Raw genomic sequence first — 6,376 nt, 5'->3', positions numbered from 1 at the left:
ATATATATATATATGATGGTATACTGGTGGGTAGTCTGCACAAATAGAGATGACACCCGCGCCTTGAGGTACCTAGGTATACCTGGGTTTACAGGTATTTATTACAATATCAATTATGCAAAATGCAAAGCAGTTCAATTCATGCAAACTAATTCTACAGATGAAATACAAAATGCAGTAATATACCAGTATAATAAATGTACGTTACCCTACAGCAAAAGCGCAGATCGAGTGAATTTAGTAATACTTTCAGGTTACATAAAAGAAACAAAGAGTTAAAAGTATGTGGCAGTGCCCCTACAACTACGTTGCCTGGCAGTCAACTCGGACGAGTGACTGTACGAAATTCCTTCGATGCCTAGTCCCCAGTCCTGAGGTGGTACCAGGAAGCAGGGAATGTCTGGATGTTGTACTCCACCGTGTATACAAGGAAACGGAGAAGGTCCCTAACCATATGTGTATATGGGCTTTGGCTCGTACAAGGATGGTGCCAAGTACAGGTGTTATGTACTTCCCGAGGTTCTGTACGTTGTAGAGAAGTGCACAACGTAACAGTTTAGTAACGTGAAACTTTCTGACGTAAAAGTATTTGGCCTAAAAGGAGGAGGAACGGATAAGTTAACGTATAAGAGCGCAGCACTTGCAATCTTGCAGAAATAGTTTAGATTTAAAGTAAATGATGAGATGTATGTGATATTAGAGAAATTTGAGCTTACCAAGTGATGGTGTGTGGCCAACGAAGTGATCTTTCCGGGAGGAGGTTGACGATAACTATTGCACTAGCACTTTGCAGAATCCAGAAGCTACTGTATGCAATACTTAATTGACTTTATTACAAAAGTTATAGTGCAGAAATCGTGAGTGTAAATCAGCAAAATAGCTTTTAAACGGCTTCAAACTGCCAAATCAAAATGGTGCCTCTTCACACAGAATTACTACCCAAAAAACTCATAAATTCTTCAAAACCCGCGAATTTTTGGGCCAATGGAGGGGAGATGACTGTTTAGGGATTTTCTAAATCTAAATGGTTTTAAATTAGCTATCTCTCTCTGGTGTATATAAGGTTAGATAGGTATAACCACAGACAAAATATTTGGATAAAGATGACAGAAATAAATTGGGGTTATGTTTATACCTGGAAAATGTATCAACAAGAGAAGTTTGTTGTACCGATTATTAAATTGCAAGTGACTCATATGCTGTTACTCTTATACTGGGACATTCTAAGATGCACTCCATCTCTGCGGAGCTTAAACGGATAAGGTTATGGACGGATATTATGGACAATGTTCGGAGGCTACAAAGGTAAGTTTTTGGAAGGTTATTTAATACTTCAGTAATATTGATATTGTTTGCAGGCTGGGGGGACACCAACTAGACTAGGCATCGATTGCTGAAGTACGTAGCAACAAGTTACCTGTACTATTTAATAAATAAAGAATTTTAGCATACTGCCGTCTTATCATTTTTCCCTTTTCAGAGTATAAGGTCCCACAATAAATCTAAATGAATTTTAAGTAAACAAAAAAAATATAAGCACGTAACAAGTTACGTATGATTACGTTACGTGACCAAAAATAAGAAAGTTCCTATAAACCTATGTCCGAAAATGCTTCGTTTCGGAGATCCAGGCTGTTGAAATTTAGAGAAAATGCAAGGTTTTTACTAATATTTGGAGAACCCTAATTCCGATTTTTTTGAAATTTGGTATGTTTGTTTATAAAAACGGTAGACGTCTTCTGACGTACTTTAGCTGCTCACTGCTGTTGATATTAATAAGTAAACATATGAGACGTCACTGCTTTTTCTTAAGTGTCATATGTTTTTCTAATTATGCGATAAAAAATACAACTTTTTTGTCTTTACTTTTTTGATATCTTGCTACGTTTTCGAGCAAAAAATTTATAGCTTAAGTGTGTGATTTTAATAAGTACTTGAACTGTGTAGTTGTCAATTCCTGCTTGTCAAAATGAATTACACAAATAGTGAAATGTGCGATATGCATTTTCTGTATGGCCTTGTCAACGGTAGGTAATGCATTAGCCGCCAGGCGTCTCTATGAGCAGAAATACCCTAATCGCATAATTCCTCATCATACTATCTTCACCCGTCTTCATCAACGTCTTAGTGAAACTGGAAGTTTTCGAAAACTTACCGCAGGAAACAGGCGATCAGCACAGCAATAACCCTACAATTGGAGGAAGATGTACTTCATGAAATTGAGGACACTCCAACAACAAGTACCAGACAGATTGCTAGAAACTTAAATGCAAGTCGTTCTACAATTTTCAGGAATTTAAAAAATAATCTTGTATACCGTTATCACATCCAACGGGTTCAGGCACTTTTACCGACTGATTTTCCGTTAAGATTAGATTTATGTCGATGGATACGACAAAAAATTGGGGAAAATCCTCAATTTTTAGCAGAAGTACTATTCACGGATAAGGCGAATTTTTCAAGAAAAGCCCTAAAGAACTTCCATAATAATCATGTCTGGGCGGACGAGAACCCAAATGCAATATTAGAAGGCCGTCATTAACACCAGTTTTCACTTAATGTATGGGTCGGAATTGTGGGAGACCACTTAATAGGTCCATTTTTTTACCACCGAGGCTTATTGGAGATGTTTATCGCCGTTTTCTTGAGGATGAATTGCCCGTACTTTTGGAAGACGTCCCACTGCCATTAAGGTTGCAAATGTATTTTATGCACGATGGTGCTCCACCCCATTTCAGTTTAGCTGCACGTGAATATTTGAACAATATCAACCCAAATTGCTGGATAGAGGAGGCAATCAACCCTGGCCCCCGAGGTCTCCCGACTTAAATTCGTTGGATTTTTTCCTTTGGGGTCGCCTCAAACATTTGATTCATATGACTCCAGTGCAAACCATAGACGAATTAAGAAACCGCATTGTCGCATCCTGTGAAACAATTAGACACACAGTCGGAATATTTGAACGGGTTCGCCAATCAATGTGTCGTAAGATAGATGCTTGTATTAGAGTTGAAGGTGCACATTTTCAACAACTGTTGTAACGCCTGTGTATGTAAAGTATTTTTCATATCATTGCTGTTTGTTAAATATTTTTTCTTATGTTTTTCCTTCAAATGTATTGTTAAAGTTGATTAGTAAATAACTAAAACATTGAATTTCTATTTTTGTTTTCTACTTCCCTTAAGAATGTGCATATGAAAGGATATTAATTTTTTGCTCGAAAACGAAGCAAGATATCAAAAAAAGTAAAGAGACAAAAAAGTTGTATTTTTAATCGAATAATTAGAAAAAATGTGACACCTAAGAAAAAGCTGTGACGTCTCATATGTTTACTTATTAATATCAACAGGAGTGAGTCCCCGGACGTGCTGGAATCGATAAAATAAATCAAATTGCTTCAGAAGACGTCTACCGTTTTTATAAACAAACATACCAAATTTCAAAAAAATCGGAATTGGGGTTCTCCAGATATTAGTAAAAACCTTGTATTTTCTCTAAATTTCAACACCCTGTATCTCCGAAACGAAGCATTTTCGGACATAGGTTTACAGAAACTTTCTTTCTTATTTTTGGTCAAGGAAACTCCCCCTGAATTTTTTCGCAATATTAATGGGAAACCCTGTATAACCAATTTAAGATAAATTCAAGAAAAATCATTAGGTCTGAGAGCTGGTGGATCTAATAGGTCTTCTCTTTATAAAATAAAAGAATTCGCTATTCCAGGCAGGTAGTTCTAGTTTATTTCAAAGTATCTCAAGAAAAATATAACTGCTTTCCAATGCCTACGGCAGTTAAACTGACATAGAGTGACCTGCTAATTTGCAGACATGAAAGCAAAAGCTTGTGTGGCCGCATGAATATTAACAAGATTTTGTATTCAAACTATCTATGCCTGTAGACACATCAAAATAGCTGGACGAGAATTAATAAATTCGAAACCCGTATATGTCTGGTGGTTTTACTGATTATTTACTGATTAATTGTCATTTTTAATTACTGAGTTACTAAAAACCCGATTTTATGAGCTATCATAATTGATCCTTCACACTTTTATTAGTATTAAACGACGTAGGCATTTTCATGAAGCACGTCTGCTATCCTGAAGCAATTTCTTCGATTTATTCCGAATGAACCTTTATTTTATGCGACTTTTAATGGTGCGGAAGTTACAGTAGAAGTGGCACGCGGTCTGCCGACGAAGCATCGTTAAGTCTAAGGATATTGATTAAGTTTTAATGCCATTATATTAAATTCTGTCGACCGTTCAGTCGCTGCGTAGGATTTTTCCAGTAGTGACGCCGAGTAAGCTGAAAATACTTCTCCCCCGTTATAATTTAATAAAAAAATTAATGAAAAGGTAGCGGCCGGTTACGCGAATTAGACGTATTAGGACAGCTGGCTCTTGCTGCCTTTGCTAAATGAGAGGTATAAATATGGGTTTTGTTTTCTTTTGTCATTACACAAGTTTTTCCTTCAAAAATCGGCCTGAGTATTCCAGGGAAAAAAGTCAACATCTCGTAATTCCATTTTAGTAGAAAGAATGTATTTATATTTATACAGGGATGGCCAGAATACTGAATAAAATTCATATCTTTTGAATGAGTTAATTTTTTTTAAAACGCCGAAAACGTTAACTTATTTTGATTTTTTCCCATCTTTCGGTTATATAATAATTAATTTTTCTTCAACCCCCTAACCCCCAGCTACCCCTACTTTTTTTTTCAAATGGAAACATAAGGCATGAGGGGGCTCGTTGAAAAACTTATAGAAAACGAATCCAGCCATACCAAATAAACAAGTTTTATTTCTTCAATAGCAAGGTTTTCAGGGTTGTATAAAACACCTACTTAACATGTGAAATAAAATTTAATTATCTTCAGTGTTATCCTCCATGAATTTGCACAGAATAAAATAAAGAATTTGAAACTGTACCTATCACTGCTCACGCAAAAAAGATATATTTTTTATGTTGCGTTTTTTTGATACCACTTACTTGCCAGGCTTTCTGGTTAATTTTTCGCTTTAGTTGTAAATTGGAGTTTGAAACGTTACTATTGTATCAAAATCAAGTTATTTACTGAATTGCAATGGTATTGTCGAAACCTTGATAAGAATTCAGGCTGAAGTGCGCGATTTATTTAATGCGAAATATCCCGAAAACGAAATCTCGCAAGGGACAGTTAGTAAAATATTTCACAAATTTGAGGAACACGGTACAGTACAGACTTTGCCCAAAACTGGACGGGCACGTGCTTTGAATGAAGAAAAGAAATTAGACATTGCATTAGAACTTGTTGAAAATCCTCATACTTCAACTGTTTCATTGACCCGCAATCACGATGCTTCTCGAACTGCAATTCGAATGTTTCTGAAACAAGAGAAATACCTATAAGGTATGTCTTGTCCAAGAGCTTTTGGAAGACGATTATGATAGGCGATTACAATTTTGTGAGGAAATGATGAGACGGTGTGACGACAATAATGGTTTTCAACGAGACGTACTTTTTTCGGATGAAGCTACGTTTTATTTAAATGGAGTGGTTAACAGGCACAACTATTGCTTTTGGTACCAGGAAAATCCATACTGGACATGCGAATCGCATACGCAGCATCCACAGAAAGTTAATGTATGGGCAGGTATCATCAACAACAGAATCTTGGAATCCATTATTTTTTGAAGAAAATCTTACCGCCGCACGCTACCTGGATTTCCTAACACCTGATACCTGATCTATTCGTGATATTCCCTCACGAAATTGATGCAGATATACCGAATGAAAGAATTTGGTTCCAACAAGATAGCGCTCCCCCACGATTTGGTATTGATATTCGAAGATACTTAGATGAAATGTTTCCAAATCGCTGGATTGGTAGACGGGGTACAGTTTAATGGCCGCCAAGATCCCCCGACTTAACACTCATGGATTATTTTCTTTGGGGATATTTGAAAGAAAGAGTCTACCAGGACAGAGCGGATAATATTGAGAATTTAAAGAACAGGATTAGGGTGGAGATGCACAATTTAGCTGAAGTTATTCAAAATGCTGTGGACAGCATTACTATCGTCTTGGATAATGCCAAATAGTGAAGGGAGGACATTTTCAGCATTTGCGACATCGAGTTTATTTTTGTAAATTATCTAGTTGTTTCAATTTCTAAATGAAAAAAAAACTTGTTTATTTGGTATGGCTGGATTCAATTTTCTATAAGCTTTTCAACGAGCCCCCTCATGCCTTATGTTTCCATTTGAAAAAAAAAGTAGGGGTAGCTGGGGGTTAGGGGGTTGAAGAAAAATTAATTATTATATAACCAAAAGATGGGAAAAAATCAAAATCAGTTAACGTGTTTCGGCGTTTTAAAAAAATTTACTCATTCA

The 6,376-nt window shown here is 36.3% G+C and overlaps 1 protein-coding gene and 1 long non-coding RNA gene across 2 annotated transcripts in view; both read left to right on the top strand.

Moving 5' to 3' along the window:
* The window catches only part of LOC108908383 (facilitated trehalose transporter Tret1-2 homolog), a 39,017-nt gene that overhangs the window by 8,422 nt on the left and 24,219 nt on the right, over positions 1-6,376 (top strand). The gene's annotated exons all lie outside the window — the stretch shown is intronic.
* Positions 21-1,444, top strand: LOC111693136. The gene is made up of 3 exons (XR_002763339.1): positions 21-199; positions 254-1,305; positions 1,359-1,444. It is a non-coding gene; the product is annotated as an uncharacterized LOC111693136 (long non-coding RNA).

Source organism: Anoplophora glabripennis, unplaced genomic scaffold, assembly GCF_000390285.2.
Source record: "Anoplophora glabripennis isolate ALB-LARVAE unplaced genomic scaffold, Agla_2.0 scaffold29, whole genome shotgun sequence".
Taxonomy (NCBI): Eukaryota; Metazoa; Arthropoda; class Insecta; order Coleoptera; family Cerambycidae; genus Anoplophora; species Anoplophora glabripennis.
This window is presented reverse-complemented; position numbering and strand designations above follow the sequence as displayed.